The sequence below is a fragment of the Amblyomma maculatum genome, chromosome 4 (assembly GCF_055883805.1).
Source record: "Amblyomma maculatum isolate TAMU_Amacu chromosome 4, ASM5588380v1, whole genome shotgun sequence".
In the NCBI taxonomy this organism is placed as follows: Eukaryota; Metazoa; Arthropoda; class Arachnida; order Ixodida; family Ixodidae; genus Amblyomma; species Amblyomma maculatum.
In genome coordinates, this window is record NC_139347.1 from 148,630,796 (window position 1) to 148,651,252 (window position 20,457).

Below are 20,457 nucleotides of genomic sequence, written 5' to 3' on the forward strand. Positions count from 1 at the left end.
ACCATTGCATTTAGAACCTCTGCAGTTTTGTCTCGGGTACGTGCACGCTTAGCACGATCCCATGCTGAGCACACCCAGTTGAAATCTCCCAACAGTATCACTCTGTCACAGTGTATGTAAGCATCAAAACGCTCAAAGAAGTATCCATGCTCTGTTTCAACATTCGGTGCATAGGCACAAATGACACGGAAAGACAGACCAGAATAGGTGAAATCAACGACTAAAAGGCGCCCACTTTGACAAGAAAGCACTAATTCCACAGAAATCCCAATGTTATTGCGTATGAATAGGGCACAACCACCTGATCCACCATCTGCATGACATATACATACATGAAACTGCATACGGAAATTGGACACCATTCGATCAGTCGCTTCTTCGTTTTCAATTTTTGTCTCCTGGACGGCAACTGCATGTAGGTCATTGTCAAGAAGAACGCGACTAAGTTTGCACTGCCGTCTCCTTGCACAAAGCACTCTTACGTTTAGAGTGGCTACCCGTAACGCTGTTTCAAGAATGCTTGCCATGGCTACACGAACGAATGGTGCCCATCACAATGAAACATGCTTCTCGTTTGCTACATTTGCGATACCATGGGAACCGCATGCTTCCCAACCAATATTCTGCCTTGGATTTAAAAGGAACGTAAACGCCTTTTTCCGGAATCCGTTCAAATACTAATTTATACAGTGATTCAGCCATTGTTGTCACCAATATCCCCCCCCCCCAACCCTTTTACGACCCTGACAGCAAAAAAAAAAAAAAACTACGGTGGCGGCTTGCCCGCCTGCCGAGCATCGGCGGGATTGCTCGGTCGCGGCTTGAAGGATGATCGCCGCATACCTGGTCCTGGCGTTTTCGCTGGTGGTTCGTCTCCACCAATTCCTTCCTGCAGTTGCTTGCTGTCGGTGCATCGTGCGGCCGTTTCCCTGCCGGGAAGTTAGCCGCTCCGAACGCAGTGTCCATGCTGTCGGCGTCTGCTTGGCTCACGGCCACGGCGGTGTCTGCAGGCTTTTCGTCCGTGCCCTTCGGCGTCTCCACGATGCCTCGTGAAGGCATTTGTAGCGGTTCTTCAACCACTGCTTCTTGTACAGTGCTGTCCCCCACTTGCAGTATAGGTTTATTCGACGTCGCCACAGTGGCTCGCGCGCTTGCTGCAGCTGATGTTTCCTCCGCGTCTGCCTCGTCCATGAGCAGGTCGGACACATCCTCACTGCCCACGGGTCCGGTTACACTGGCATAGGTCCGCGAACATTGGCTCGCGTCGTGGCCGAAGCGACGACAGACACCGCACCGCGGAATACGGCACTCACGGCGAATATGGCCTGTGGCTCGGCAGCGAAGGCAGAGTGGAGCCCTGCCCGGCGCAAGAACAAGAGCTAGTTCACCGGACACGCTCAGCTGATGAGGTAGATCTTCAACCTTCACACCGACGTTCAGCTTCAAGGTCACGTTTCTTGTGGTAGAGCCTTTGTCTGTCACTCCTTGAGCCCGTCACCGCTCTCGAGAGGTGTCACTGACGTTGCCGAAAGGAGCGAAGGCGAGACGCACGTCCTAGTCTGGTACACTGTGCAGGAGCCAGTGCACCTTCATGCGTATATCCCTGTTGGCCGGGTCAATGACGAGGCATCGCTTCTTCTTCACTTGCAGTTCGCCAATGCTGACCACCTTCTTGACTGCTTCGGCATCCTTGAGTGTAACGGCCCACACATGGCTCATTCGATACGCCCCCAAAGCGATAACGTCGGGGAGCACCGAACGCTGAGCGAGGGCGTCTCGAAAATCCTCAACCCTACACGGCCGGGCAGTTATGTCAGCGTGCAAAAATACGGTATTTAAAACGAACCGACCTGTGGGAAGACTGGGCAAAACAACCTGGTAATCACTGTCAGAGGACAAAAACCTGTTACCGCGGCCCTGCTGGGCCGCTGACACCGCTCCGTGGGAGCCCATGAATACACGTCCGCTCACTAGCGAAGCTGGAAGTGGAATCCCACTCAGCCACGAGTTTGATGCTTGAAAGCGAAAATTTGGAGGGCCCTTAAGCTTCGCCTTCAAGAGTGGAACGCGATAGCGTTATTGCACCTCGCTCGCACCGCCCACTCATTCGCTCGGTATGCTCTTGAGTCACACAGCGAGTGGCGCGCCACGTGTCGGGGCAGCGCCGCACATTGCGAGGAGGGGTTCCTCTGTGTTTGCCGCAAGATGGCTCTGCATGTGCGCAGAGTGCAGAAGAAATGTAACGGAAACGTACTTCGCTACTCGTGTAACTGCGACTTCTGTAAGTAACATGCTCATAATTACCGATATACACCGCAGTATAACGTTCTACGGCACGTTTCTAAGGCAACACCGCATTCACTGGAAGCGCTTTTGTACCGCTTTCAAGCAACGCACTCAGCCACGAATTCGATAGTTTTTTCAGGGTCGCATGTTTGCCTTTCATTTACTTTACTATCATTTCACTGGTGAAAAATTTAAGCCCCTGTTCCTTGAAAAATTCGGTGTCAAGGAGTTGAAGCGCGATGATGTACCGCGCACCTATAGCGCTACATCATTATTATTTTCTGTTTTATTCTTGAAGGAGCAGCTCCTAACCCAGGGGCCGAAAGCAAAGTGCATAAGAATGTAATGTTATTTGTTTGTAATGTGTGGATCTGGGAGTGCTTTTTCATGTTGCCAAATATCCTCTCAGTGTATTTACCGACTCCTTTTAGCGCAAGCTTAACAATCTGTCATGTGCAGGTAGGCTCGAAATGTTGCTGGCACCTTCGATGCATGCTGACTACGATTGACATTAGACACTGTATATACCTGGGCAGACACCGTGCGCGGGCAGTTATTTAAAATGGTGCATCTATGCATGCTCATTTCGCCTGTATAGGACCCAATGAAGCATGCGAATGTTTCACCTAGTCAGCGGTGAAATTATGCAGCCGGACGCGACGTTAACGTCGAGACATCTAGAATTCCGAAAATAGTGGAACCTCGAGACATTTATTGAAAAAGACGGTCAGCTCATTTGGGGGGGACTAGAGTTTGCCACCTTAGGTGCATGCCACCCCAAAGGAAAAACGACCATGTTCCAGCACGCGGGAGAGAAGGAGGGAGGAGGAAGGGCGACTTATCGCTGCTTCGGACTTTCCAGCAGTTTTATTCAGGATGGCTAGTAACGTTATTTGGCCCAGTTAACACGCAACGCAATTTTGCTTGAATAGTTTAAATAGCAACATATGGGACCGGGGGCCCATAGTATGGCGCCACTATCCCCTCGGTAGAAAAGCGCCACCCGCGGAAAACCTCGCGCCAGCGGAATGTTGAGGTTGCGGAGCGACGCAGCCGGCACCGTCCGGCGAGGCGTACTCGAGCATGTCTGTACCCGTTTTTCCGCGGTGTGGCTACAAAAGCCTAAGTAATCGCAATGAATTTTTGACCAACAAATCATAAAAAAAGCTGTAGTCATTATCGGGAAGGAGTGCGAGTTTTCGGAACAACTCGGAGCATCTTATTTCTCTCATATACTCTGAAATGGCGCGCGTGCGACATCGCCATGCGCTAGTAACGCCTTTGAAGAAGGCGTCCTTGACACAACTTGAACCTGCATTGCACAGCAATCTGATTTTTTCTCTTATTCGAAACCTACCAGACGATCAAATACCGTCAGGCAGTAAAGCGATGACGTCATAGTAGTGGCAGTTGCTAAGTTCTAGAAATAGATAACGCAAATTTAAAAAGCAATATGCTCAAACGATTCGAAAAATCATCATTGTCATCAGCCTGGCTATACCCACTGCAGTGCGAAAGCCTCTCCCATATTTCTCCACTGAACCCGGTTCTGTGCTAGCTGCAATCACTTGACCCCTGCGAACTTCTTAACCTCATCCTCCCACCTTCCCACTTTCAGCCGCCCCTGCTACGCTTTCCTTCCCTTGGAATCCAGTTTGTTAGCCTTAGCGACCATTAGTTATCCTCTCTTCGCACTACATGCCCTGCCCATGTCCATTTCGTCTTGTCTTTTTAATTGCCGCTAGAATGTCGGTAACCTGAGTTATTTCTCTGACCCACTCTGCATGCTTCCTATCTCTTAATGTTGCCTCTACCATTTTTCGTTCCATAGCCCTCTGGGTTGTCCTGAATTTAAGTAGAACTCCCTTGGTTAGCCCCCACGTTTCAGCACATAGGTGAGTACAGGTAAGATGCAACTGTTGTATACTTTCCTCTTTAGCGATACCGGTAAGCTGCTAGTCATAATCGGCGAGTTACCAAATGCGCTCCATCCCTATCTTATTTTTTTTGTTATTTCCTTTTCATGGTCCGGATTTGCGGTTACTACCTATCCTAAGTAGACATATTCGCCTACTACTTCCAGTACTTCGCTACCTAATGTAAACTGCTGTTCCTTCCCGAGGCTGTTCAACATTACCTTAGTCTTCTGCATATTGATTTTCAAGCCTGTATTTCTACTTTTCTTGTCTAGGTCATCAATCGTTATTTGCAGATCATCCCCCGAGTAGCTTAGCAAGGCAATGTCATCAGCAAATCGCAGATTACTGAGGTATTCTCCATCTACCCTTATCCCTAACTGCTCCCATTCCAAGTCTCTGAATACTTCCTCTAAGCAAGCTTTGAATAGTACTGGGGAGATCGTGTCTCCTTACCTAACACCTTTCATTATGAGAATTTTGTTACTTTCTTTACGCAGAACTTTTTTTGCAGTGCAGCCGCTATATATATCTTCCAGCACTTTCACGTACGGCTCGTCTGCTCCTTGATTTCGCAATGCCTGCATCACCGCCGAGGTTTCAACCGAGTCAAAGGCTTTTTCGTAATCAATGAATGCTATGTATAAGGGCTGGTTATATTCCGAGCATTTTTCTATCACCTGATTGATGGTATGGATATGATCGATAGTGCCGTGTCCGAAAACCTGCTTGATCCTTAGGACAACCTTAGATTAAAAAAAATAATGATAGCAGAAGAAGTTTCATCTTTATCCTTTGCAACGATTGCTCTAAAATGGTAAAAATAAAAAACAATGAAGACGTAGGATTAATTTGTGGTAGGAAAGCAAAACAAAAGATTTCCACGACTCCTTACACAGTTATGCTACCATGTCTTAGTGAACACGGCCTTGAGATTACCCAAGTTAATCATCACATGAACGATTTGAACCATCATCTTCACATATGAAAGGATGCTCCGATCAAACACTTTTGACCTGATTAGAGATAATTGACTACGGAAATACTCTACGTTTAACTCGCTATGGCGGGTATGAAAAGAAAAGTTAATTTTCCTGCTCTGAGCGGGAAAATGTTTCGGGTGCTTACTATGATATGTGCAGTCCTAGGAATATTTTGGTATTTAGCACCTAGCCATCTCCAAGCGAACGATGTTCATCACGATTGTCGGCGCCTCTATAGAGAATTTGAAGCCAGTAGCTCAGTACTGAAAAAAAAAAATAAAGTTCAATTTATTTAAGAACAGAGAGCGTGATGGGTTGAGAAATGTGAGAGCGTAATGCGTTGCCGCCAAAAACTAAAAGGGCATTCTGTTTCTAAAGTGCTAGCCATGATGGGTTGTTCGCTAAGGTGTTCTGATTTAATTGCGTGAGGTAATGTCCTAAAATGTCTGAATCTGAAAATCTAAAAGGCACTAAACGACCAGTGAGAAAAACCACACTTATGGGGCCAGATTATGGAATGCCTGAGAAATTAGTAAACTGGCAGCAAATATGCGCCACCACCAATGCGAAATAAACAACAGATAAATTTTTGCTCCTCGAGAAGAAATGTACGTGCGATCAGGTGACATTCCAAAAGGCGATCTGCGTGCCTTCCAATTTTAATAAAGGCCAAGTTGTTGCTCGTTAGCACAAACATAAATTTCTTTTCTTTTTCTCTTTGCCTTTTATATGGCGCTGAGCGCAGAGTTTGTGACCATGAGGTACTAAAAGTGCTTTGCAATAAGTGCTTATATTGGGTGAGAAGAGCATGCCACAGACAAAGCTGAACAAATTGGAAGAATTGAAACGCAGGCTCATTTCTCATCACACCGGAATAGGTTGACAAAAGAAAAGAGGAAGAACTACAAGATAGTCGTGAGAATAGCAGACATTCCTTTCTCCTATCTACTCTTTTTTTTAAAGGAATAAGTAAGTATCCCATAATTCTGCCAGGGAAAGTAGGTGTGCAAACATAATTTTTTCCCATCACAGAAGAGCACAACGGGACTCAAACGACTATGGTGGTTGCCTTTTCCTTTTCAGTGCAGGCCTTTTCTTGTTCACAGCTCGAAAAATACTGGCATTGTAACTTAGACTGTTGGTTTCCTCCGATATTTAATTCCTGAATAAATGACGACTGAAGATGCAGAAGTGAGGCTTTAGCTTAGAGTTTGTCGTGCCATCACTCCTGCGCAACACGAATCACAAAGCTTTCGGATACAACTAGATTTTAAAACGCTCCGCACTTGCCACGACCACACATTAACCAAATCCGTATATACATGTCTCTGTATTTTTTACCAACCGTGTCCAGGTTACCTGCCACTCATGACTTGTGTGGAAACCGGTAGACATGAACCGACTTTGAAGCGTTCAACGTGTTTGCGTTTCTACCAGTGCGGCCAACAAAGCGACTCCTTTGTCCAGATTTTGCTACACCGCGCACATTCACGCACAAAGTCACATAAACATTCGGAGTATCGAAGTAATTTCAAACATATCAGCGACACACTGCTCTCTCTCCAATGCACCGGCTGGCCTCGGTGCATTCCCGCAACGAGCAGACCGCGGAGAGGCGGCGCTATCCGTCAAACTCTGGTCTTTACACTGGTCTATAAATGATCATTTTACTTTTTGCATATCACACTCATAAATTGCCGCCTGTATTGCTACGACACTATGAACTCACATAATTTTGTTGTAATCGGCAGAACATTCTATGAGTGCTGCTGCTAACCACCGAAAAAGCTTTCAACGAGAAAGCGATCGCTTTCGGAAGCGATACGAGATAACGCTAACCACGGGACAAGTCGCACTCTCCTCTCAGCAGCGTTGACTGTAAAGTTGACGCGGAGTGATCGCCGTGCTTGACAGTCTTGATGTGCAATGTAGTCGCAATTGTAAATAGCTGGCTTCACGTCACTACCACAAATTAAGCTTTTTATTGAATATATTTTTACATTACAAAGATGTAACCAGTGTGAAGTATATGTGTTACTTGAGTTATAACAGGCCGCTATTCGCCATCCTGCGCGATACTAAAACAGCACACACTTGATTATAAGCAAGTTTGCTCATAATCTGTGCTTTGTTTCATCATCATCATCAGCCTGATTATACCCACTGCAGGGCGAAGGCCTCTCCCATATTTCTCCACTTATCCCGGTTCTGTGCTAGCTGCATCCACTTGACCCCTGCGAACTTCTTAATCTCATCCGCCCACCTAACTTTCTGCCGCCCCCTGCTACGCTTTCCTTCCCTTGGAATCCAGTTTGTTACCCTCAGCGACCATCGGTTATCCTCTCTTCGCCCTACATGTCCTGCCCATGTCCATTTCTTCTTCTTAATTTCCACTAGAATGTCGGTAACTTGAGTTATTTCTCTGACCCACTCTGCACGCTTTCTATCTCTTAATGTTACCCCTACCATTTTTCGTTCCATAGCCCTCTGGGTTGTCCTCAACTTAAGTAGAACTCTCTTGGTTAGCCTCCACGTTTCAGCCCCATAGGTGAGTACAGGCAAGATGCAACTGTTGTATACTTTCCTCTTGAGCGATACCGGTAAGCTGCTAGTCATAATATGCGAGTGCTTGCCAAATGCGCACCATCCCAATCTTATTCTTCTTGTTATTTCCTTTTCATGTTCCGGATCTGCGGTTACTACCTGTCCTAAGTAGACATATTCGCCTACTACTTCCAGTATTTCGCTACCTAATGTAAACTGCTGTTCCTTCCCGAGGCTGTTGAACATTACCTTAGTCTTCTGCATATTGATTTTCAAGCCTACCTTTCTACTTTTTCTGTCTAGGTCATCAATCATTATTTGCAGTTCATCCCCCGAGTTGCTTAGCAAGGCAATGTCATCAGCAAATCGCAGATTACTGAGGTATTCTCCATCTACCCTTATCCCTAACTGCTCCCATTCCAAGTCTCTGAATACTTCCTCTAAACAAGCTGTGAATAGTACTGGGGAGATTGTGTCTCCTTGCCTAACACCTTTCTTTATGGGAATTTTGTTACTTTCTTTATGCAGAACTATGGTTGCTGTGCAGCCACTATATATATCTTCCAGCACTTTCACGTACGGCTCGTCTACCCCCTGATTTCGCAATGCCTGCATCACCGCCGAGGTTTCAACTGAGTCAAATGCTTTTTCGTAATCAATGAATGCTATGTATAAGGGCTGGTTATATTCCGAGCATTTTTCTATCACCTGGTTGATGGTATGGATATGATCGATAGTAGAGTACCGTTTCCGAAACCCTGCTTGATCCTTTGATTGATTGCAGTCTAAGGTTGTCCTGATTCTATTAGCGATTACCTTAGTAAATGCCTTATACGTAACACACAGTAAGCTGATTGGTCTGTAATTTTTAAGGTCCTTAGAGTCCCCTTTCTTGTGAATGAGGATAATGTTTGCATTCTTCCATGGTTCCGGTACCGTCGATGACACCAGGCACTGCGTATACAGGGTGGCCAGTTTTTCTAGCACGATATCCCCCCCGTCCTTCAGCAAATCTGTAGTTATCTGATCCTCTCCAGCTGATTTCCCCCTTTTCATAGTTTCTAATGCTTTCTTGACCTCGTCTTTCGTCACTGGTGGAACGTCTGACTGTTTTTCCCTACCGCCAATCTCATTACGGTCCTGACTACTTTGGCTGCTGTAGAGATCTGTATAGAACTCCTCGGCTACTTTGACTATCTTGTCCATATTAGTGATGACGTTGCCCGCCTTGTCCCTTATCGCATACATCTGGTTTTTGCCTATGTCCAATTTCTTCTTTACCGCTTTAAGGCTTCCCCCGTTCTTTACAGCATGCTCAATTTTCTCCATGTTATACTTCCTTATATCGGCCACCTTGCGCTTATTGATTAGCTTTGATATCTCGGCCAATTCGATCTGGTCTGTTGGATTGGAAGCTTTCATACTCTGGCGTTTCTTAATCAAATCTTTCGTCTCCTTAGACAGCTTACCGGTATCCTCTCTAACTATCCTACCGCCTACTTCTACCGCGCACTCAGTAATGATATCTCTGAAATTATTGTTCCTTGCCTCTAGGGTAATGTCGCCATCCTCAGTTAGAGCTGAATACCTATTCTGTAGCGAGATCCTGAACTCTTCTGCCCTCCCCCTCACCGCTAATTCGTTGATGGGTTTCTTTCTTACTAATCTGTTGCGTTCCTTCTTCAGATTTAGGCTAATTCGGGACCTCACCATCCTGTGGTCACTGCATCGCACCTTCCCGATTACCTCTACGTCCTGCACAATGGCGGGGGTTGAAGACATTATGAAGTCAATTTCATTTTTAGTCTCTCCGTTAGGACTTTTCCATGTCCATTTCCGGTTCTTCCGTTTGCTGAAGAAGGTATTCATGATTCGTAAGTTACTGCGCTCTGCAAACTCAACTAGTAACTCCCCCCTGCTATTCCTAGAACCAACGCCATAGTCACCTACTGCCTTGTCTCCTGCCTGTTTTTTCCCTACCTTGGCATTGAAGTCGCCCATTAGTACAGTATACTGCGTCTTTACTTTTCGCATTGCCGATTCTACATCTTCATAGAAGCTTTCAACTGCCTGGTCATCATAACTACTTGTAGGTGCATAGGCCTGTACAACCTTCAGTTTATACCGCTTATTAAGCCTAATTACGATGCCTGCAACCCTCTCATTAATACTATAGAATTCATCTATATTACCCGCTATATACTTATTGACAAGGAAACCTACTCCTAGTTGTCGCCTCTCTGGTAAACCTCGATAACACAGTACATGCCCATCCTTCAGTACAGTATATGCCTCATTCGGCCTCCTAACCTCACTAAGCCCTATGACATCCCATTTCATGCCCTCTAGTTCCTCTAACAGCACTGCTAAACTAGCTTCACTAGCTAGGGTTCTAGCATTAAACGTTGCCAGGGTCAGTTTCCAATGGCGGCCTGTCCAGCGGAGCCAGGCTTTCTTAGCACCCCCTGCTGCGTCACAGGTCTGACCGCCGCCGTGGTCAGTTGTTCCGCAGCCGCTGGTGACTGAGGGCCGGGGTTTTATGGAGCTTATCATAGGAGGTTGTGGCCAATTACTGCACCAGGGTGGCCAACTCCTGTTCTGGTGAGGGAGTGCGTTGCCGGAGGTGTTCACCGGCATCAGGTCGCACTTCAAACCTGTTTATGCAATTCCATCGACACTCGGATTTTTTTTTTTTTTTTTTATTCATCCGGTGGAGAATTGCGCGGCACCGGGATTTGAACCCCGGTCCTCTTGCATGCGAGGCGGATGTTCTACCGCTACGCCACCGCTGCACCGCTTTGTTTACGGCAACATAACATGAGCCAGCACACATGCATTCCTGCAGTTGAATAGTCCATGTGTAAATTATGGATCATACCATCAATTTTGTGATTGAAATAGTTGAATACCATCAGACCAGAATTAATTGCACTGAAAGGAAAGGTGACTGCATCTCCCTCGTGTTCACATTTATAAACTAATGCTTTTCAAATTTTCCTGGCTGTCGGTAATAGAACAGTGTCGTCCGTCCGAGTATGTTAATCCTGGAATCACTGTATCTCCGTTTGTTCCGCCTAGCTTGTACGAGCGATTAAAAACAAGATTCCTTTCTTGCAGACTCTTTTCATATTCTGCTTACAAATAATGAACAGAGGTAATAGCGGACATTCTCGCCTCAGGCCTTTGCATACCATGACAACAGACGTGCTATTCGACTACCCAATTGCATGCAGTGTCAACTGTATTATTCCGTATGCGTTCCGTTCGATTGCCTAATTAAAAAAAATTCGTTGGGGTGTAACTCTAATTAACCCTAGTTGAATTGCGAATACAACAGCGGAAGCTTCTTTGTCTTCTACATTATTCCCCTATCAGGCTCTATCAGTAAGGTGCTACATTACTGGGGACACTTAAAGGGAAACTGAAGAGTCTGTCGAATTCAGTGAGACGCGCACAGGCGGATGTGGAAGCCTTAAAAATCATGCGGGTAAAAAAATTTCTACTCATTCATCACTCGGAGAGCCGTAATTGCCGCCTAAAGTCGGGCTGTCGCTCCGCCCCCATCGCGCGCCGAGCGCTGCTACTACGCGGACCGAAACCGGAAACCGCGGGGTGGTGACGTCATCACTGGTGTTCCGGAGCCCGGCTACGCTTCGACGCGCATGCGAAGCATTCTTAGCCGTCCGTTGTTCAGCCAGCATCGTTCGACCCTCTGTGATTGTGTGTTTGTGGAGTGATAATGCAACGCGTTTAACACCGAGAGAAGTGGCAGGCTCATCATGCCGGCGTTCTGCGCAGCCTTTGGTTGCACAAACACCAGCGGCCGCAACGATGTCGTCTTTCATTACTTCCCGCAAGAGACGAAGCTTTCAGCGAAGTGGGTCGCTGCTGTGAAGCGAAAGAACTTCAAGTCATCGAGAACAACAGTGCTGTGCTCCGATCATTTCCGTGATGATGACTACTACAAGAGTTTGTCTATAATGCGTGCACTAGGTTTGCCAATCAAGTCAGCTCGGCTCAGGCCCGGCGCAGTACCGTCAGTCTTCGCACACAAAAGCAGCTCGCCACCATTATCAAGTCCAGCGTTTGCGAAGAGACAGAAGCTTGAGGTAAGAATCTCGCAGCACGAACCGGTGCTGTCTAGTGTACTGCGTGTAATATCGTAATTGCGACGGTGAGTTTTCCGCTAAATGAAGCCCGCGCTAGGTTATTGCCGTTTAAAGGCATTGCGCGTGAGTGAGACGGCTGTGGTATGAGAACGGAAGCTAACTGCAACGTACTAAAGAATCGTTTGGCCGTTAGGCTTGTGCGCAGCACTCCCAGCACGCCACTTATCGATGCGGCAGCTATGCTACGCGAAACCAGCATTGAATGATTCCAGCGAAACACAACCGAAGACTGCGCGCCGCGCGTAATGAGATAACTTCGTTCGGAAAGCGCGAGTAATAAGAAGGGATATGTAGATGTGTTCACATTGCTTTAAGTTCAGGATCCGTGCATATGCCTCTGCGGCCAAAACATGTTAGGAAATTGTACGCGGCCCCCTTTTCTTCGTGCTGGGAGTGCCGAGAAAATGTTTGGCCGAAGAGAAGGCTTTTGATAGCCGGGCAAATAAAACGTTCTTGTAGCATCCAATGGCGCACTTGAAAAGGAAAATGAAAGACACCCCAATTCAAAATAGACATTTGCTTCATTTACACGGAGGAGTAGGATAATCTTCTTGGCCTCCTCCCCTTGAGTGTTTCATAACTTCCCAGAGTGGGGAACAAGGGGACATGAGAGACTCGCGAAGATGCAGCCACAAAAATGATTAACAGTCTGACAGCAGGGACTATAGAGAAAAGTTTTGTTTTATTTCTATTGCTAATGATGGGAATTTAATATGACGTGCTCTTTTAATATAAACAGAAGTAACAATAAACAAGTCAGTAGGAAAAATACTGCGGTGAGGTTGTTATTACTGCTGCCTTGCTTATTGTTGCTTCCCAGTTTATGTTAAAAGAAACAACATGTCACATCATTTATTTCCCATAATTGGCAGTGGAAATAAAAAAAAATTATTTGCAATCCCTGGCAGCAGACATGATCATCTCGCAGATAGGCATCACAGATGCCTGAGAGCAGACTTTTCAGCTATTCCACCCATTAGTTTATTCCAGCTGCGTAATTCAATACGGTTGAGGAGAAAATGCAACATATCCCTTATGGAAATCCCATATCTGCTCCAGATATGGAACATATGCTGCCAGATACAAATATATAAGGCAGCAAATAAGACCTTATCTGGGCCAGATAAGGTCATATATGCGCAAAATGTTGCCATTATATGGCTCAGATTTGGCCATATCATGCAACATATAATCCATATCTGAACGGGTAACGGGACCTTATATGGCTTGATCAGGGGCATATATGGTATCCTCGCAACCTTATGTGGCTTGATAAAGGGCATATATGGCATCGTCATGACCTTAAATAGACAGACCAGGGCCATATGCCTGGCATAAATAGGACATTATATAACCTCATCGGGGCTTAATTATGTAGGCACCATAGTGATCGTATATTAGCAATATATGGTTTTCGTATACCTTCTGCAAATATTCAATATTGGCATCATGTGGTCGAGCTTCAATTTTTCTACACTCAGCATGGCCTGCATGCTTAGTGTTAATTTAGAAAATAGCTACGACTCCTAATATTTCAAATATTCTGCTGATTTCGATGCACTATAATTATTACACTATGTGTTCCTTAATCCAGGAGGGCGCTGGGTTATGGCTACATGCTCCTATTTCCGTCTACTAACTCGCATTTTCATTTAAAATGCGGCGGCAGTCCGGTGCACAAACGCAATGTCGGTTAAGTTGAGCGATTCAAAATATCAAGAAAATGATGGCAGTTCAGTATACGGCCCCCTCCGAGCTGTCCAGACGGTGACTCACCCTCAGAGACAGCTGGCGGTTAATGCGTGAAGGGACGCACTGGCTAGACAGTGAGTCCTCTCCCGCGTTCCCCTCTTCCCTCTCAAACAGCGGCGGCCCCTGCGTCGCGGGCTCGCATTTCATCTCTCCTCGCTGCCACGCTCTATAGCGCGTAGGCCGCGACCTCTCCGTTTTGTGTGTGCTTGCTTCTTTGTCCTCCCCCTTTCAACTCCGTGCGCCTAAGCACTTGTCTCGTTCCTTTCGCGGTGCAGACATCGGAGTTCGGTGCGGCTGGCGGGCGTGCTGCATGTTGTGTATGCTGGTGTGTGTGCCAGCACCTGTTTGCTATTAGCTGTGTGCATGTCACAAAAATGCGACAGAAAACCTACAAGAGCTTCAGTCTGACTGTCGGCACAGAGGAAATTACTGTGTCCCACTGCGGGTGGAAGCTGCCTCCCTAGCCTTGGAAGCGAACCTGATGGTCGATTGAGCTTTTCGAGGCTTCTGCCCTGGGTGGCCCGGCCAAAATCTTCACCATTGTGTCGGATCGCACCCTCATCGTGCCGCCTCATCTTCACGCCCAATCACGAAAACAGTGAGCGTGAGACTTATTGTCGGGAACTAGCCCTTGCCAGCCTCAGGATATTGTTCACTTTATTATTTTGATGGAAAAATTTTCCAATCAGTAAATTGGATGGTAATTGCCAGTATGTGATAGTTTTCCGTACATTTCGTTGCTAATTTGTCTTTCGCTCCAGCAATTTTAACAAATTTCAGTTGGTGGATAGGGTCCTTCGTTGTTTATTGTTACTATTTGCACTACCTAAGTAGCTTCATGCTTGATTTGGATTAGGGGCAGAGCTGTCGCTGTCATGACAAATGCCATTGGACATGCTTTTTTCTTTGTTTTCTCTCTTAATTTCAAAAGCAACCACGAGTTAGGCGCGTTCACTCATTTTGCACTGCAGTCTCTGCTTAAGGTAACACCAGTACTTCCTGACAGCCTATATGTACTTTGCTAAGGTTTAGGTATTATCAGCAGTCCCAGCAGTGTGTGTTTTATCGCCCTGCGGTTTAGCGCTACCTTTTCCGGGTATCGACTAACCTTTAAATTCCCTTTCAATAGTCTAGTTCGATTATTATTCGTTTATTTTATTTAGGTTCGCAAGTAAACCAGCTCAAACTAAAAGCATTTACTGGTTAAAGCTCTATGTGTAAAAGAGTAGAATAAAAATGTAATATCTAATTTAATAGGTTAATGTCTTTCACTTTAGCTTCCCGTGCAGACATTATTCTGTTCAGATATCCCATCAATTTGTTATAGTATAGTGCCTAAATGAGCAGATCTAATCTCAATATTTACTAACGGATGAGCATGTCTTTGACCATCGGTATAGACACGTAATTCAGGCCCGTCTTTGAGCGATTCCATATAGGCCGGGAAAAAAGAAAACCTGTGGTTTCAAAGCTATTTTCCTGTAAGGTTTGAAATAAAAGGTGAAATTCAGGTTTCTTTTGGCAAACTTGATTGAGCGTGCGTTTAGCTGGAACACTGAAATTGTCTTGTGTGTGTTGTAATAAAGTGTTATGTCGATATGCAGATATATAGATCTATACTTCAAAACCTACATCCCATGCGGGCTAGATCTTTAAATCAGGAATTGGGTAGATAAAGCATATCTGACCAGATATGCCTTATCTGGCACTCGAAATCAGCAAGTGGGCAGATCAGGCATATAGGATCAGATATGCCTTATCTGGTACTCGAAATCAGGAATTGGGCAGATATGCCTCATCTGGCCTAGATCTGTCCTTATATACCATACTGCCCAATTCCTGATATACCTGATCTGGATCTTTTTTATAAGTCCAGATATGGCATTTCCGTAAGGGATATAATACGTGATGCCAATTTGCATTGAGCCGGCATATGTGGCTCGCAACACATCATCATCATCATCATCATCATCTTTATTTTTCTTCGTGCGGTACAAGTACATGGAATTAGCAGTATTACAGAAGGAGGTCCCGAAGTGTACACTGTCCGGGGGGGCCTCCTATGACAAAATGAATAAATTTAGTGTGTAACTTACATGGCACTCGATACTAGAAAAACATTTAGAAGTGCAAATAGAAAACTTATATGCAATACTAACGACAAACAGGATTGAAATTTCTAACAAATGAAAAAAGAAATGCGCCTATTGCAGAAATCTGAAAACGCAGATTGCTGAAAAACGAAAGAAATGATGTGAACACGGAAATTAAAGAACCAGATAAATAGAATTAATCGGCAGAATAAAACAGGGTAGAAAGTAAGAAAGCCTTTAATGAAGGATGAAATGAATTAAGAGTACACTGCAATTTGATTTCAGATGGCAATGAATTCCACACAGAAATGCCTGAAAAGTATGCAGTTTGCTTTCTATTCTAGATCTTCTAAAATAGTAGGTTATGCTGTTCTGCAAACCTTAGGTCGCTATTGTTAAAGAGCTTAAAGGACTTAAATCCACTGAGAATGACATGATTATTACGCGTTCAGTGATAACTGATGCCAACCTAAGATGAAGCTATAGAGACAATGGGAGAATGTTAAGAGTGCGATAAAAATTAAGAACGGATGCACGCTAAGGGCTGGAAGTAAGCATTCGGAGTGCTTGATTCTGAAGGTGACGAACGCATGAAAGATGAGTGTTGTATGTGTTACACCAAGATAATATGCAATACGAAAGGTGGCTATGTACGAGGAAGAAATATGACATGCGAAATGTAGGTAGGTCGAAGTAATACCCGGCTTTAATTATCACGTGTATACCAAAAGGTGCTATAGTTTTATTGTGTAACACAGTTGAAAAATTCCTTCTGAGCCTTAAGGCCAAGCAATGAAATTAAATATGAAAGAAACCAAAGAATTTTACTCCTTTTAAAATGCACTTTTGTTTGTTCTACTTGCAGCAAGCGCATCACATATTTATTTCTTTTCAGATTCTTGCTGACCTGAATAACTCGGCTAGCACTGAAGACAGCACATCAGGTGACCGCAAACTTGGTGACGACACGCCAGATGACTGCATACCAGATGACACGGCACACCAAGAATTCATGGCAAGTAACACAAATCAAGAGTGCCCAACGAGCTACATATCACTGGTACATGTTGAACCAGCGTTGAACTCTTATAAAGGTGATGACAAGTGCATTCAAGTACTCATGCAGCCATCAGTGTTCTCTAAGGCATCACAAGTCGACATGAAGAGAAAAGTCTTATCGAAGGCAGCACAGACGAAACCAAGGGGAATTTCTATAGGTATGTTTTGATGAATTTAGCATGCCCTTTCATATAAATAGTTGAACATTAAATATATGTGGTGCTAAGAGGGAACCATTGATTTTCTGTAATAGTAAAAATGTTCTAGCTTTAGTAAAAACTGATTTGGTGGACACAGGCTTCTTTAAATGAAGCAACCGTCAGTGAGTTATGATACCTACTGCACATGTACCTCACTTTTTTTTCCAGGTGTTCAGGTTGGTGCCTCTATGGTCGACGAAGCCACCCAGGTTCATCTGGGCACTAAAGTGCATGAAGAAAGCTGTCATGACGACAGTGATGACGAGATCAGTGACGATAGTGACGATGACAATTCATTCAACCGTGATGATGACTACTGTCCCTTTAATGACTGGAAAGACTGGTATGTTACATCAATGCTTATGGAAAGTGCAATCCTTTCTGAATGTTTTACATGTGAGTATTGACCTGTGTGAAGTTGCAGAGTGGGTGCAGTAATTTAGTGTGCCCTTTTTGTTTGTGATATGCAACTTAGCTGAAGAGTTGCTCTTTATTCCAGGAGCATGAGAACTGCAGTGACGGTCCTGAAAACGAAAGAATTATTTTAGTGCAAGAGAAGCAGCTTAGGATGCTTTTCACTTCGTACCGCAAGTGTTTAGCATCTTGCGCGTATCATGTGCAGTGCAGAGGAACTCTTTTTTATGTGCAAACACTCTGCAAGTCAGGCCACATGCTTTCGTGGAAAAATCAAGACTGCATTCAGCAGCTCCCTGAGGTGAACCTACGGCTTTCTTCAGCCATACTGTTTTCGGGGTGCAACCCCACAGTTGCCCTCCGGGTGCTTTCACTTATTGGAGTACAAGTTTTTGGAGAAAGGACATTTTTAATATGCAACGTTCTCACCTTTGGCCTGCAATTGAGACAGTAAGCAAATTTCTGAAAAGTATTTTGAGTAATTCACCAGAAGTGCTTATTATTCGTGGAATTTTTAAGGTGTGGAAAAAGGAACAGCAAATGTTGCTTGCAAGTGTAGGACAGCAAAAGGTGAAACTTGCTGGGGACGGCAGGGCCGATTCACCTGGATTCAGTGCTAAGTTTGGCACCTACTCCTTCCTGGACCTTGAGAGCAACAAAATACTGCATTTTGAGCTTGTGCAGGTTTTTTTGAAGTTTGGCATGCTATTATAGCACGCTGTATTTGTAACAACCAGCGCCAAAAGATAGTCCTTTGCACCGAATAGTCACTTCACATTCATTGTGTTTTCAGAGGACATACCATTGCAATGTATTAATATTAAGACTTTTTGCCACTTTTTGCAGTCTATTGAAGTAGATGGAAGCTGCCGAATGGAACTGGAAGGCTTGAAACGTGGCCTCAAATTTCTCAGCGATAACCACATTTATGTACAGTCTATGGTGACTGATCGGCATACTCAAATCAAATGTTTTCTCCGCAAAGAGCACTCGGACATCATGCATGAATTCGATGTCTGGCATGTCGTTAAAGGTATTGGGTAGTCTATACATTGCTCGTTCAGAATATTTTTGCTTACGTTAGGTGTTCTTTCAGACAGTGTGTTTATTGCTACATTTTTTAAATATTTCAGGTGTTAACAAAAAGCTGCATGCTCTGTCAAAGAGAAATGACTCCATAGAGCTCAAGGGATGGATAAAAGCTGTTGGAAACCACCTCTACTGGTCAGCTGCCTCAAGCGAGAGCCACAAGGAACTTATTGTTCCGAAGTAGAAGTCACTGTTGAACCACATCAGAGGCATTCACAGTCATGAAGATGCACTGTTTCCATTCTGTCTCCATGGAGACATTGAACCAAGAGATTGGCTAAGTGCAGGTACACTGCCTTCTGATGAAAATATAAAATCCATCATTTCAAAATATATAAGCTTTAGAAAGCAGCGGCATGCGAGTATGTTGCAATAGGCCATCTAAGAAAGTTTAGGCAGCTTTTTGTGGTTCAAGCTCTATAATCACGTGAGCATTGCTTTCTGGAAAATTCCGTGTTTTCTGTGGTGTCTTTTTATGTCGCTGCAGGTCTAGGAGCATGTGCAGGTTATGTTTTCTGATTTCTAAGCTAACCGGCTGAAAAACAGCCACATTCCTGAGGTGACAGTCAGACTAATGATGGCAAGTAGTGTAATGCCAGCACGTACATTCTTAGCTTGGTGCTGAGAGAGATAATGTTACTCACTTAGTAGAATAACACCAAGTGCAGTGGCCAGTTTGCTTATCCACAAGTGTGGTTGGTGTATACATTTGGGCTTCTACACTTTTTTTTTCAGAGTCAGAGGCTTTCCAGAAGCTAAAGGAGGTAGTGACCTGCAAGGCCCTCCTGAGGGATTTGCCACAGCTGTCAACGAAATTCCAGACTTATGACTTAGAAGCTTTCCATAGCATGCTTCTCCATTTCGCTCCCAAGTTTTGCCAGTATTCTTTTGAAGGAATGGTGGCAAGGTAACTAGATATTTATCTTTGCAGCTACATCTTGACCAGATATTTAAGTCAAACAAGCAGAGTACTTCAGAAAATTGCTTCTGCCAGGTTGTCGCAATGTGAATTGCAACAGTGTTCCCAAGTATTCATGATGAACAGATTTGTCATGGCAGCTTATGCAGGAATACAGCCATGGTCCAAGAATGGCTTAGCTAAAAGCCACTGTTTTTACTTTGCATGTTTTCTTCATCTCATGGATGGCTAAAACATTTTCACAATTGTAGTAGCCCTACATGACAAAAACGATGGTTTCACGTAATTGTTCCAGGACTCGGCTGGCAGCCATGCACTATAAAGGAAACAGTGAGAGAAAGCAGGCATACACACACGATGGCACAGCTAGGTGGATTGTGAAATACCCCAAAGCCACAGGAGGTAATCCTGTTGCGTGTCCTGTAAAGGAGCAACCAACTCATGGTAAGCTGGTGTAGGTCCCTTTATTTGAGCACACGAATATTATTTTTTCAAACCTTCACACAGGCTATGGACAAGACTGCTGGATGTGGTCATGATGAAGGCACGGACTGGACGAGAAAGGGTACCAAAGTGAATCCACCACCCCTCAGCAGCCACTTTCCTAAAATATCAAAGGAAGAACTTGCCAAAATGCGAAGGACAAGATTCAACAAAAAAATGTTTACAGTCTTGTTGCAGAGGGTGGTGAGAGTGTCAAAAATGTAAAGTGCTTGCTGCACTGCTCCTGACAAAAGCCATCATGGAGTCCTGACAGATGACAGGACCAACTAGCTTTGTGACTGCTTGACAACACCTGTGTCAACAATTGTGTAGATATATGTGTGTTAGGAATGATCATTTTTATATTTTACATGCATAGCCACTAAAAAAAATGACATGGAATAAAAGATATCCAATATGTGCTCCAAATTCACAAGTTTACTTATACTGTGTCAAACACAAACATTTACTGCATGTATCAAAGTTGTGAAGGCGATTGGTAAAATATGGAGTGCATGCAGTGATTCTGTTTTTTTACTAATGCACATGT

General features: G+C 44.6%; 2 pseudogenes; one reads left to right on the top strand and one right to left on the bottom strand.

Moving 5' to 3' along the window:
- Positions 1-250: 250 nt before the first annotated feature.
- LOC146193283 (uncharacterized) lies at positions 251-1,956 on the bottom strand (annotated as a pseudogene).
- A 9,552-nt stretch (positions 1,957-11,508) lies between these two features.
- On the top strand, positions 11,509-20,132 carry LOC146193284 (uncharacterized; annotated as a pseudogene).
- Positions 20,133-20,457: the final 325 nt, after the last annotated feature.